This window comes from Ovis canadensis, chromosome 3, assembly GCF_042477335.2.
Source record: "Ovis canadensis isolate MfBH-ARS-UI-01 breed Bighorn chromosome 3, ARS-UI_OviCan_v2, whole genome shotgun sequence".
Taxonomy (NCBI): Eukaryota; Metazoa; Chordata; class Mammalia; order Artiodactyla; family Bovidae; genus Ovis; species Ovis canadensis.
Genome location: NC_091247.1, coordinates 97,695,887 through 97,709,647, shown reverse-complemented (window position 1 = coordinate 97,709,647; position 13,761 = coordinate 97,695,887). Strand labels below are relative to the sequence as shown.

Sequence of the window (13,761 nt, the reverse complement as noted above, 5' to 3'; positions counted from 1 at the left end):
CCTCTCAGACCTCATCCTGACCGGCTCACTGCTCTGCAGTCACTCTGTGGAGAGGCTGCGGTGCCTCCTGCCTTTCTCCACCTGCTGGTCCTGTCTCCTCATTGTTGTTGCTCTTATTGTTCAGTTTTGACTGAGCACATCTGACTCTTTGCAACCCCGTAAGCTGCAGCACGCTAGCCTTTCCCGTCCTTCACCATCTCCCAGAGTTTTCTCAAACTCATATCCATTGAGTCAGTGATGCCGTCCAAATTTCTCATCCTCTGTCGTCCCCTTCTCCGCCTGCCTTCAATCTTTCCCAGTATCAGGGTCTTTTCCAATGAGTCAGCTTTTCGCATCAGGTGGCCAAAGTACTGGAGCTTCAGCATCGGCCCTTCCAATGAATGTTCAGGTGTGACTTCTTTTAGGATTGACTGGCTGGGTCTCCTTGTAGTTCAAGTGACTCTCAAGAGTCTTCTCCAGCACCACAATTGTTAATTTGGTTTAAAGGTACTCTCCTCAGAAAGCGCTTGCTTTGCCTTCAGATCCAAAACAGTTCAGCCCTGATGTTCACCATTTCCACTTCGTTCAGAGCATCATTTCCTCTATTAGCTTAGTCCATCATGCAGCATCCATCTCCCCAGCTCAGGTGGGCCTCCAGAAAGTCAGAGATCATCACAGTCTGTCCTCCACTTCTTCTCCCAGTCCATGCACAGTCCCTGGCACAGGGAATATTGTTGGCTGAAAACAGCTTTACCTGGCTAAAATAACATAAAACCCCAGGCAGATACTCTGTCATTGGCTGCTGAGGCAGCTCTTGAACTGAGGAAGAAAAGCTCTCACTTTTCCTCCTGCACAAGCTCAAGTTCTTTCCCCTGCAATTGATCCCTGCCTCCTCTCCACCAGACAGACACGCACACCTGATCTGGAAGGACTGCCTGTGTTTACTCCCAGGCCGGGAAGTCTTACCTGTTGGCAGGGTCCTGCCTGCCAAGAAGGCACAGCTCCCCTGTCATCTGAGTGCTAGGCGGCCATGAGTTCGGTGTCCGGGGGGCCAGGTGTGGCTCTCAGGGGCTCCAGGGGGCTCCTCTGTCCAAGTCAGCACTGGCGACAGCAACATCGCAGAACTCAGTTCCCATCACCTCCTAAACAGCTGACCCTGATTCGGGGGGGAGTGTTTTGTTTTCTTGACTGGATCACTTCCAAATTAAAGAAGGGCTATATAATAGTTGTAACAAGGGAAACAACACTCAGAAATGGAGTAAAAGCAAAGATAATTCTTTCTCCCCATCACACCTCACTACCACGCTTTGAAGATTACCGGAGGCAGGCACACATTCGCCTATATCCCTGTTATATACAAAATGATACAATGTATATTACATATATTTATACTTAACATGTGTGTGTGTTAAGTCACTTCAGCTGTGTACAACTGAAGCACAACTTCAGTATAATAAAATTATAACTTATGTATACATACATAAGTATAACATAAGGTGAGGTGAAGTCGCTCAGTCACGTCCGACTCTTTGCAACCCCGTGGACTGTAGGCTACCAGGCTCCTCTGTCCATGGGATTCTCCAGGCAAGAATACTGGAGTGGGTGGCCATTTCCTTCTCCAGGGGATCTTCCCAACCCAGGGATCAAACCCAGGTCTCCCGCATTGGAGGCAGACGCTTTAACCTCTGAGCCACCAGGGAAGCCTAAGTATAACATATGTATATATAATTATATATTTCCTGTTGTTTTTATTCAGCCGCTCAGTCATGTCTCACTCTTTTTGACCCCTTGGACTTAACCCGCCAGGCTCCTCTGTCCATGGGCTTTCCCAGGCAAGAATACTGGAGTGGGTTGCCATTTCCTTCTCCAGAGGATCTTCCCGACCCAGAGATCGAACCCACATCCCCTGCATCTCCTGCATTGGTAGACAGGTTCTTTACCACTGAGCCACCTGGGAAGCTCATAACTATGTAACAAATATGTAGAATTTTACATCAGTGGGGCTGTGTATATGCTGGGGGGACTTTGCTGCAGGGTCGCATCTTCATTCAATGGCTGCTTATCTAGGTATGTTACTTGCCTTTCTTAGGTGTGGCTATTCAAGGGACTTTCTAGGAAGACGGGTGGGACCACAAAGGACCACACCTGTGTGCAGCGGTGCCGATCTCCTGTTCTCGTCAGAAACATACCTGCCTTGGGAATCACACTGGGATTCAGATGAGTTTTCAGAGAAGCGACACCGCTGGTGTTTTCTCTCAGATGACGGTTTGAGGACATCTGAAGAGGTGCCTGCCCAACCCCGACCTTGCGGAGGTCCAGACCAGCCCTGAGCACCATCTCCTTGGCTTTCTTTAACTCCCCGGCCCACCTTGCTCCCTTCTGTTTCTTTTTTTCTTGCTTTCCTCTCCTTTGTTTCTAACTGGCTCCCATTTCTAGTTGTTAGTCCCTATATTGCCTCCGGTCCCATCACTTCATGGGAAATAGATGGGGAAACAGTGTCAGACTTTATTTTTGGGGGCTCCAAAATCACTGCAGATGGTGACTGCAGCCACGAAATGAAAAGATGCTTACTCCTTGGAAGAAAAGTTATGACCAACCTAGATGGCATATTCAAAAGCAGAGACATTACTTTGCCAACTAAGGTCTGTCTAGCCAAGGCTATGGTTTTTCCTGTGGTCATGTATGGATGTGAGAGTTGGACTGTAAAGAAGGCTGAGCACCAAAGAATTGATGCTTTTGAACTGTGGTGTTGGAGAAGACTCTTGAGAGTCCCTTGGACTGCAAGGAGATCCAACCAGTCCATTCTGAAGGAGATCAGCCCTGGGATTTCTTTGGAAGGAATGATGCTAAAGCTGAAGCTCCAGTACTTTGGCCACCTCATGCGAAGAGTTGACTCATTGGAAAAGACTCTGATGCTGGGAGGGATTGGGGGCAGGAGGAGAAGGGGACGACAGAGGATGAGATGGCTAGATGGCATCACTGACTCAATGGACATGAGTCTGAGTGAACTCCGGGAGATGGTGACGGACAGGGAGGCCTGGCGTGCTGCGATTCATGGGGTCACAGAGAGTCGGACACGACTGAGTGACTGAACTGAACTGAACTGACTGATATTGCCTCTGACCTTGTCTATTTCCAGCACCGTCTCTCAGGAGCAAATCTCAAGGTCAAGGCTTCACTGACTTCCTCCCAGGTGCTTCTGCCCTCCAGTCCTCAGAGAGAGCCACCCACAGCTTCACTGGGTGCCCATCGACTCAGCCCAGCTGTCTCCAGGTGGCCATTCCCTCTGACTCTCACCCTACAGACCACAAACTTGGTCCACACAGCTGTGAACTGCTGCATAGGTTTCAAACATATTCAAGGCATTTATTTCAACCAGTTCTTACAATAGCCCATAAAGTAGAGAAGGTTACATACACTGGCCCCTCAAATATATGGGTCTTAAGAACATTAACAGGAAATTTGCTAAAAAGATGTTAAAATGGTCACATAAAAAAAATAGTTTTGCTGTTAGTAAAAGAAATATACAGTATAGTAACATTGATATACTTTTTGCCTATGGAAGAGCAAATATTTCTAAGGATGAACAATACTCTGTTCAACAAGGGAGGACAGTGGCCAGACCCTTTAACCTCTCAAAGGTAGGATGACGTATTGGTGGTACTGCTCTGATCGATAACTTGCCATTCTTGCCTGGAGAACCCTGTGGACCGAGGAGCCTGGCAGGCTACAGTCCATGGGGTCGCAAAGAGTCAGACATGACTGAAGTGACTTAGCACGCACAAAAATTCAACCAAATTCTCCTAAAGCATCCTCTCCATCTGCCTCTTGAATAGGCATTGCCGCCCCTGACTGTCTCTAGAAGACATTCCCCGGTCCTTGCAGGATGGAGCCCCCTCCCCCCACATCGGCGCAGGCTCTCCCAGCACAGAGGCCACCCCAGGAAGCACGGTACCGCCACAGTCTGCAGGAAGTCTTTGCAGCCTCTGGGGCACCATTTTGTCACCCCCTGGGACCACTGCCACGCTCCAAGTCCACTGAAGGCATCTGCTTTGAGTTGTTTTTTTTTTCCCACAAACAGTGAAGAATTTGTGTTGATCCTTCCCTAGAAAGTCACTGGTGACCAGTGACCCTCGGGAGGTCCACAGGGGGATCATGGACAAGTGAGTCAGCCCTCCTGGGGACTGAACTCATGACCTCATTAGCACAGGGCTCTCATCAACAAAGCCACATGGCACATACCTCATTTAAGGCATTGAGGCAGTATTTTGCTAAATGTTAATTCTTAGATTAACTAGAGATAAGTAGAATTCCTAGAAGGGAAAAAGAAATGAGAGAGATGTGTGCATCATCAGTAGATGGTCCCTTTGGTTCATTTTATGATTGAATTTCAGCATCGGAAGGTGACACTCATCGGGATCCATGGTGCCATATTTTGGTTTTTTTCATCAATATCCTGGCCAGAAGACTGTCAAGGGAAAAAGCAAATGGTGTCACTTCCCTATTTGGCCAAACTGTATAAGGATTCTGTAGCGATTCCTCCAAAGTTCAAGCTTCAAACACAGGCAGCATGAGGGAAAGGGTTCTCCCATCTGAGGGAGAGGTGGTCCTTCCCTAACGCGAAAGGCTGGGCCCTCTTGTCTCCCCACCCCACACCCCCAGAACCCTACTTTCTGTGGCAGGAAGCCCCTCCTGCAGTCCTGTGTCAGTCACTCTGCAGCTCAGTCAGCCCCCCTCCCACCCCCCTCACCTCCGTTTACCTTATCCCCAGCTGGTCCCTGAGGGACCAGTTTTACAAATAGCAACTATGGTTTGGAGCTGAGTTTCGACACCGACTCTGTATCCTGTGTCAGATTACGTCTCTATGAATATTCCACCGACTGCACAGCTCTGAAGAGACTTTTCCGCTTTCAGGCCATTTCAACTTCAGTCGCCCCCACCCCTGACAGCGATCTTTGAAACTGATAGGGCCCCGATAGAAGCCAGAAGAAATTTTTAAAAAATATTAATAATCATGGGCGAGGTTCCCAGTCTTTGTAATCTTGGGGAAGAGCCCCCCAGAGGAAAGCACACTTGAATTGAACACGTACCCACGCGAGCTCGTCCATGGAAAAGCCTGCTCGGAAATGCATGGATGTTTTGCAGAGAATTTCTATGATGGGGGAGAAGAGGATAAGTAGTCATCTGCACTTACCGCCTTTTGCCTGAGGAGCTTGAAAGACCATCTTTAAATACTCAGGTCTGTTCCCACCGCAAGAGAAGCCCCACAGCACCCAGGTATTCAGTGGAGAAGACTAACCTCTTAGGAGCAGCTCAGCTCTGCCATGCACAACCTCCAGCGCGTGCCAGCTCACTGGGGTGGGGGTGAGCGGGCAGGGAAAATTAGTATCTGCTTCGAGCTGGTCATTTCCTCGCCTGTAAAATGATAGTCACAGTTACTGCAAAATAGTCACTGTCTCCACATGGAATAAAGGCCATCAAATTCTTCACTGGATTCCCTGGAACACAGTAACTCCTTGCTGAAATGTAACTATTTCTAACTTACTTCACCCTGTGTGACAGACTCAAGGTCCATGAGAAAAGCAAATATCATATATTAACACGTATTCATGGGATCTAGGAAAATGGTACAGATGAACCTATTTGCAGGGCAGGAATAGAGATGCAGATGCAGACACAAGGGGAAGGGGAGGGTGGGATGAACTGGAAGATTAGGATTGACGTATATACACTCCCATGTGTAAAAGAGATAGCTAGTGGGAAGCTGCTGTGTAGCACAGGGAATTCAGTCTGGTGGTCTGTGATGAGAGGGAGGGAAGGGTTCAAGAGGGAGGGGATATCTATATCTATCTGTCTATATATATACACACAATTCACTTTGTTGTATAGCAGAGACTAACACAACTTTGAAAGCGATTACAATTAGAAATAATAATTATAAAATTTTAATTTAAATTTTAAAAATTAATAGCTAATTTTTATATTGTTTAAAGAAACTTAACTATTGTAGCTGCTATGTGCTTCCTGACCACCTGGGGACCTATATCTGCATCCCAGATATCCTTCCCTTTGTACATCTAAAATAAGAATTAAGTTGTATATAGCTGTACATCCACAAAGAAGATACTAGTGATTAAACTGACCCTAGCCACTTGCAACGAGTGTGCTCTGATTCCAACAGCTAAGAGGCAGCAGCCTGCATTGAAAACAGCTAGCCCTGATTTTTTAAACAATGCCTTTTAAAATGTTTCCTTCTGAAATACATTATAAATGGCATCAGGAATTTTCCAAACTGGCATGATCAAAATACACAATCTTAAAGTCATAATTCTCTACAACATACCAAAATCATAGTCAGCCTAAAGATTCTCAGAAATTTTGAATTCTGAATGCCTTAAAAAAATTCAATTCAAATAAAATCAGACCAGGTATATTGTTATGAAAATGCAATCTGAGAGTCTATATTTGAGGAACACTCTTATAAGCATTTAGTAAGTTATAATTTAAAACTTCTACTCAAGTTCAAGTTGACAGTTAGGGACTAAATAAATAGAAACTAAATTGATGAATAGTCTCTCTCTTACAGCTGTGGGCTCCATTTGCTACTCTAATCTCCAGCAGGGAATATTAGCTCAATAAAATAAATATTTTTAATTTCTTCTATGCATTTCCTCAAACCATGCCAACACACTTATCTATGGCTCACTTAAAAGATTTGTTAAGTACCCCCCTTCACTTACTTAAAAGAGGATGTTTGATGTCCTAACAACAATGGAGGAATGGACATGAGGGCATATTGTTTTCAGGCACCAAGCCCTTAATCACTTCCAGTTCTGATTCATCAGAAAAATGGTGCTCTTGAGGGATTTTTTTTTTTTTTGGTCACAAAATATTGTCTTTAATTTTGAGATACTTACTTCTTGCCAGAAAATGATACTGTATTTTTGTCCTAATGATGAAGGATGAAAGATGGGGAGAATTCCATTTGGTGATTATTGGACCACAAAGAAGTAAACTGATTCAGAAAACAAATCCCCAGAAGAAAAATAAAACATATAATGTGAGGTGGGAGCATGGAATTCTTGGCATCTATTCAGTTAGGGCTGGGATTGGTAATTTAATAACATCCTTGTTTGGGGGGTGGGGTAAAGCTCTAGGGCTTTAGCTTTGGGCCAGATTCCTTCTACTCCCCACCATTACCTCAACCATCAACAGTGTTTAAAGACGTAAATCCCAGGGGCCTCACAAAGGATTATTAAATCACAGGCGGAGGGCAGGGGTTCAAGATGCCATCCTTCCCACATAAGCCAAAGCGACGAGGGAACCTTGATCTCCTCAGTTCAGTGGGCAATGGGAACGTGTCCAAAGAGAGCCCACTCTGACCAATGTCCCCAGAGGCCCTGAGCATCACACCCGAATCAGAGCAGATGGGTGACCTCGTGAAGAGAAACCTGCCAATTGCCACAATTCTGCCAAAGCATTCTGATTCACGGGGTAATTGTGCCACTTTCCTTCAGACTGGTCCTTCTAGCTTCCCCTGCTGGTTGCTGGGCAGAGTTTGGCAGGGAAAAAAGAAAAAAAAACAGTTTCAACTTTGGAAATCCTGGCCACACCTGCGCACTCCAAAAAAAACATACCTGAGTGACGCATGTGGTAAAGGAATTCAAGTTGGTGCTTCAGTAAATTCTGCCTTTTCCTGGGACCTGGAGGTCATGGAGTGTGTCTTTTTTTTTTTTAGCTATGGCTCTTGTTCAAGTTTAAATAAGGGGATAAAGTAGCACAGGAAGAAAATGAAAAGAAAAAAAAAAACATTCAAATTGAAGAGGGTGACAGGTTTAATCCAAACTCAGTCCCAAACACAGTTCTGAGTTGTCATTTTCTTCCATGACCTTTTAATTCCTAGATTTATGTAATGAGTAGGAATAAAACAAATGTAACTACTAAAAGTCTTACCAATGTTATGATCTCCATGATGGTATAAGAGAAACATTATACAGGTAACACAGGTGTGATAGACAGCGGTACTAGTGATGGTGGCAATGGGGACTGTGGTGATGGAGGTGGAGGGGTGATGGTGGTGGTGATGGAGGTGGAGGGGCGATGATGATGGTGGTGGTGATGAAAGTGGAGGGGCGATGATGATGGTGGTGGTGATGAAAGTGGAGGGGTGAGGATGGTGGTGATGGAGGTGGAGGTGTAAGGATGATGGTGATGGAGGTGGAGGGGCGAGGATGATGGTGGTAGTGATGGAGACGGAGGGGCGATGATGACGCTGGTAGTGATGGAGGTGGAGGGGTGATGATGGTGGTGATGGAGGTGGAGGGGTGATGATGGTATTGATGGAGGTGGATGGGTGATGATGATGGCGTTGGTGATGGAGGTGGAAGGGTGATAGTGGTGGTGATGGAGGTGGAGGGGCGATGATGATGCTGGTGGTGATGGAGGTGGAGGGCTGATGATGGTATTGATGGAGGTGGATGGGCGATGATGATGGTGATGGAGGTGAAGGGGCAATGATGGTGGTGGTGATGGAGGTGGAGGGGCGACGATGATGGTGGTGGTGATGGAGGCGGAGGGGTGATGATGATGCTGGTGGTGATGGAGGAGGAGGGGTGATGATGGTGTTGATGGAGGTGGATGGGCAATGATGATGGTGCTGGTGATGGAGGTGGAGGGGTGATGATGGTGTTGATGGAGGTGGATGGGCGATGATGATAGTAATGGTGATGGAGGTGAAGGGGCGATGATGGTGGTGGTGATGGAGGTGGAGGGGTGATGGTGGTGGTGATGGAGGTGGAGGGGTGATGATCGTGGTGATGGAGGTGAATGGGTGATGATGATGGTGGTGGTGATGGAGGTGGAGGGGTGATGGTGGTGGTTATGGAGGTAGAGGGGTGATGACGATGGTGATGGAGGTGGAGGGGTAAGGATGGTGTTGATGGAGGTGGAGGGGCGAGGATGATGGTGCTGGTGATGGAGGTGGAGGGGCGATGATGGTGTTGATGGAGGTGGAGGGGCGAGGATGATGATGGTGGTGATGGAGGTGGAGGGGTGAGGATGATGGTGGTGGTGATGGAGGTGAAGGGGTGATGATGGTGGTATTGGTGATGGAGGTGGAGGGGCAAGGATGATGGTGGTGGTGATGGAGGTGGATGGGCGAGGATGATGGTGGTGGTGATGGAGGTGGAGGGGCGAGGATGATGGTGGTGGTGATGGAGGTGGATGGGCGAGGATGATGGTGGTGGTGATGGAGGTGGAGGGGCGAGGATGATGGTGGTGGTGATGGAGGTGGAGGGGCAAGGATGATGGTGGTGGTGATGGAGGTGGATGGGCGAGGATGATGGTGGTGGTGATGGAGGTGGAGGGGTGAGGATGATGGTGGTGGTGATGGAGGTGGAGGGGCAAGGATGATGGTAGTAGTGATGGAGGTGGTGGTGAGGGTGATGATGATGGTGGTGGTGAAGATGGTGTTGGTGGTTAGTCATTTCCCAAAAAAAGTGAATTAAACACTTGAACTCACATATTAAAGGCTTGAAAGTTCTCTACCAATCTTGTCTGAGTCTTAGCTTCCTTTTTGGGGTCAATATTTGATTAATCTGATCACAGAGATATTCTTCGATTAAAACTTGAAAAGCACTTTCAAGAGAAAGAAAAGAAGTGGAGTTGAAGCAACTGTTTAAGATTGGTGTTTCTCTCTGCCAATGAGTTTTTATTCATTATTCAGTTCAGTTCAGTTCAGTCGCTCAGTTGTGTCTGACTCTCTGCGACCCCATGAATCGCAGCACGCCAGGCCTCCCTGTCCATCACCAACTCCCAGAGTTCACTCAGACTCACGTCCATCGAGTCAGTGATGCCATCCAGCCACCTCATCCTTGGTCGTCCCCTTCTCCTCCTGCCCCCAATCCCTCCCAGCATCAGAGTCTTTTCCAATGAGTCAACTCTTCGCATGAGGTGGCCAAAGTACTGGAGTTTCAGCTTTAGCATCATTCCTTCCAAAAAAAAATCCCAGGGCTGATCTCCTTCAGAATGGACTGGTGGGATCTCCTTGTAGTCCAAGGGACTCTCAAGAGTCTTCATTATTATTTTCATTCTAATCATGGTCACTGAAAGCATTTCAGATTATTATAGGCATCCAAGGAGGCCAAATAGTCTTCCTGGAGACTCTTGTGAAGACATGAGACACTTTTTTAGTGAGGTTCAAAAATGTCTTGTTGTTTTTCAGTCACTCAGTCATGTCAGACTCTTGGCAACCGTGGACTGCCAGCATGACAGGCTTCCCTGTCCTTCACTATCTCCCAGAGTTTGTTCAAACTCATGTCCATTGAGTCAGTGATGCCATCCAACTATCTCATCCTCTGTCACCCCTTTCTCCTCCTGCCCTCAATCTTTCTGAGCAACAGGATCTTTTCCAATGAGTCGGCTCTTTGCAGCAGATGACCAAAATATTGTAGTTTCAGCTTCAACATCAGTCCTTCCAATGAATATTCAGGGTTGAAAATGTCTAGGACAGAAAAATGTGCCCTGTAAGTGCCTATTATCATAAATAGAGAGAAATCCTTGTCCTGTATGGTTTTGTGTAACTGAGGATGAGATCCTCACAGGCAGTTTATTTGCATTTCTCTTCCCCCACCTTCTGGGCTCAGAGTACGATTGAATGGACCAGACTACTGTGTAGTCAGGTGTGATCACGTGACTTTTTGACCAATGAGATGTGAGGAGTGACAAGTGTCACTTCAGGACAGAAGCTATAGAAGTCAGGGCAAGCTTCCCTAGGTCCCATTACCTCCTGCTGTGGTGAGTGTGGGACCAGGTACAGCAGTGACCCCACCATCCTGCATCCATAAATGTCTACGATTGAAGGACACTCTTGCAACTGACGATGGACAAGAAATGGGATCAAGGAGCAAAATGGTTATTGTAAGTCACTGAGATTCTGATGGTTCTTTTCTATTTTCACAGCATAACCTTCTCTACCCGAACAGATACAACTGGCAAAGAGCCGAAACAAGAGAGTTGAAAGTCAGTGGTGGTCACATGGGAAAGAAAGAATCTACATCTTTCTGAGAATGAGCCAAATCCTCAAAAAGACTGTGTGATCGAATCACTAACTCTGAGACATTTAATCGTTCCCTAGCGAAGGTCTATTTGAGACAAAAAGTGCTCAGGAAAAAGGTTTGACATGACCTGCAAGCAATTGGAAGTCACCATAACCCACTCGGACGGCGAGGTAATTTGGCATCTCTTTGGCTGAGTTTTATTTCCAACAATACAGCACCTTCTCACCACTGTCCAGCAGACAGATTCCTTCTCATCTGCAGAACTGTTCATTTAAAGACGGCACTGCTCAAGATATAAGCCTCCTTTAAGGAACTCTACTTTTAAGAAAACCAAGTCTCACAAAATTAGTACGTTTCCACATTCAAAGTGGGGTGGCAAATGTGAAAAGCCATCTGTGCCCACCCTCCCCTCCACCCTTCAGACTTCCCCCCTCCACCCAGAGCTTCAGCTCTGCATGAAAAATCTAACACATGCAAAGCATAGAGGCTCTTTGAAAATTTGGCCCAGTGTGTGTCTTCTATGTGAGTCGCCGTCTCACAGAGTCTTGCCAATAACAGCAAAGAGGAAAGAAAAGGAAAGGTTTTCTTTTCTCTGAACTTGGGATTGAAACATAAAACTCCTCTCTTCTAACAGGCTGAATGGCTCCAATTTTCTACACTCGGGAGGACCTCTTCGTCCCCATTACCTTCATAATATCCACACGGCTTTTCAGTGGGCATTTCTTTCCTCCCAAGTGAATTGCGTGGGAGCAGTGGGCCCAAGTGGGTCACTGTTGAGGGGCCCAGAGTCCTCAGCAGCCCCCAGGATCATTGTAAGGATGAAGCAAGATGGATGATCTGAATATTCTTTGAAACACTAGAAGCGCTAACTTACGGCATTATTTCTCCCATCACACCTCCCGGGTCTGCTGTGTCTGACATAAGCAGTCTCTAAGTGCAGAGGGAACTCACATTCACTGGAAACATCCCAGTGCACAGCTCACGCAAAAACTCTGGGAGCTGGGTGTTAGAATCTCCAAGAATGCAGAGAGGTGCAGAGATTCCAGTGTTTCCCCAGGGTGAAATCAACAGTGGCAAGGGGAGAGCCCCAGTCAGAGCCTGCCTTTCTCTCCCTTGATTCAGTGCATACATAGAGCAACATTCCACCTGAAACAGCCAAGCCTGTTTCAAAAGGACAGGTATGGATGCGCTATCTATTTAGCTGACAACAGACTATCCTAAACTGCCCCTGCGAAGTGGGCTCATCAGAACTCTCCACCTAGAGTCTCTTGGATGGACCCAAAGCCCACCAGACAAAGAACCCAAGAAGGCAAGTGAGGAAGAATAGACAGGGTCTGTGCCCGTGAGAAGAGGACAGGATTGAGCAACTTCATAAAAGAACAAATGAGGGGGCGAGTCCGAAAGAAAATCGTATGAAAATTAGTTGCCTGTCAACTTAGACAGGTTTGAAATGTCCGATAGCTTGGGACAACTCTGATGGAAGAAGACAACAGGCCATGTTCATAAAAGCAGAGAGAACAGGAAGAGATAAGGATGCAGGGATAAAGGGTGGTCAATAGACGCATGAAGGACTTTGAGAGGGAAACTTGGTGGTGGGGCAGGAAAGAAATACAGCAATATCACTGGGAAAGAAAGGAATCTTGGAGCAAAGCAAAGAACAGCGAATGTGGGCATGAGAGGTTTGGTTTTAAGTATTAAAGGAAAGTGAAAGCAAAATGAAAGTGTTAGTCGCTCAGTCATGTCCAGCTCTTTATCACCCCATGGACTGTAACCCACCAAGCTCCTCTATCCATATTTTCCAGGCAAGTGTACTGGAGTGTATAGTTGTTCCCTTCTCCAGGGAATCTTCCCGACCCAGAGATCGAACCCAGGTCTCTTGCATTGGCAGGGGAATTCTTTACCATCTGAGCCATCAGGGAAGCCCAAGAAATATTAAAAGGGGGTAAGGACCAAAGGGGAGAAAATCCACAGCAAAATGGAAGGGAAAAAAACCCCTAAAACCGAGAGGTTTGAAATGGCCAAAATTATTTCTGCAAAAAAAGTATATACACACTGTCTCCTTAGAAAACGAGTTGGAAAGGCATCCAAGGCACCAGAAACACCAGCAGAGGCCAATTCATCTGACTCAGGTTAAGAAAACTGATAAAAACCATGAGATACCTTAAACAGCATAACTGAAAGAAGAGAGAGGGGAGCCTTCTAATATTCGAAACATATGCAGCTTTCTAAACAATATCTTGGTTGCAAACCTCCAGATTTCTAGCTAAGCCTTTTCTCCAGTTACTTTCCTACTTTATGTTCCCTGAGATGTACACATTCATCTCAAATAATTGACAAAAAAAAAAAAAACACACAAAATGTTTGCAAGCTCTATCTTCACTTCTTTGCAAATGGCATCACAAGAAATTCCTCACTTGGAAAAACATGTCCAGACTCCTTTAGAGCATTCTTTGATTTTGATCTCCTTGAACCATCCAATTTATTTTTTTAATTTAGCTCTACTTAATTTGTTTACTGAGTTAACTGGTTCACCAACTTAACTGAAATTTATAGATGAATTATCACTCATTTTGGTCTAAACAGGCCAGCTGTTTAAGAATATAGACACATGATGTACTTTCCTCAATAGTAATTAATTTGCACTGCTCCCTCACAGCAGATCATTAGCAAAATGGTTTTTCTTAAATTCTGGATCTACAAGAGGAACCCTCAGTATGGCACAGCA

General features: G+C 46.1%; 1 long non-coding RNA gene across 3 annotated transcripts in view; it reads right to left on the bottom strand.

Annotated features, from left to right (window-relative positions):
• The window catches only part of LOC138435659 (uncharacterized), a 45,615-nt gene that overhangs the window by 10,375 nt on the left and 21,479 nt on the right, over positions 1–13,761 (bottom strand). For 2 of the 3 annotated variants that reach the window (XR_011255170.1, XR_011255171.1), the window contains one exon: positions 5,279–5,394. This is a non-coding gene — a long non-coding RNA (uncharacterized lncRNA). Of the gene's footprint in view, positions 1–5,278; positions 5,395–9,499; positions 10,481–13,761 lie in introns of all 3 variants that reach the window. The other variant, XR_011255172.1, reaches the window with a different exon arrangement.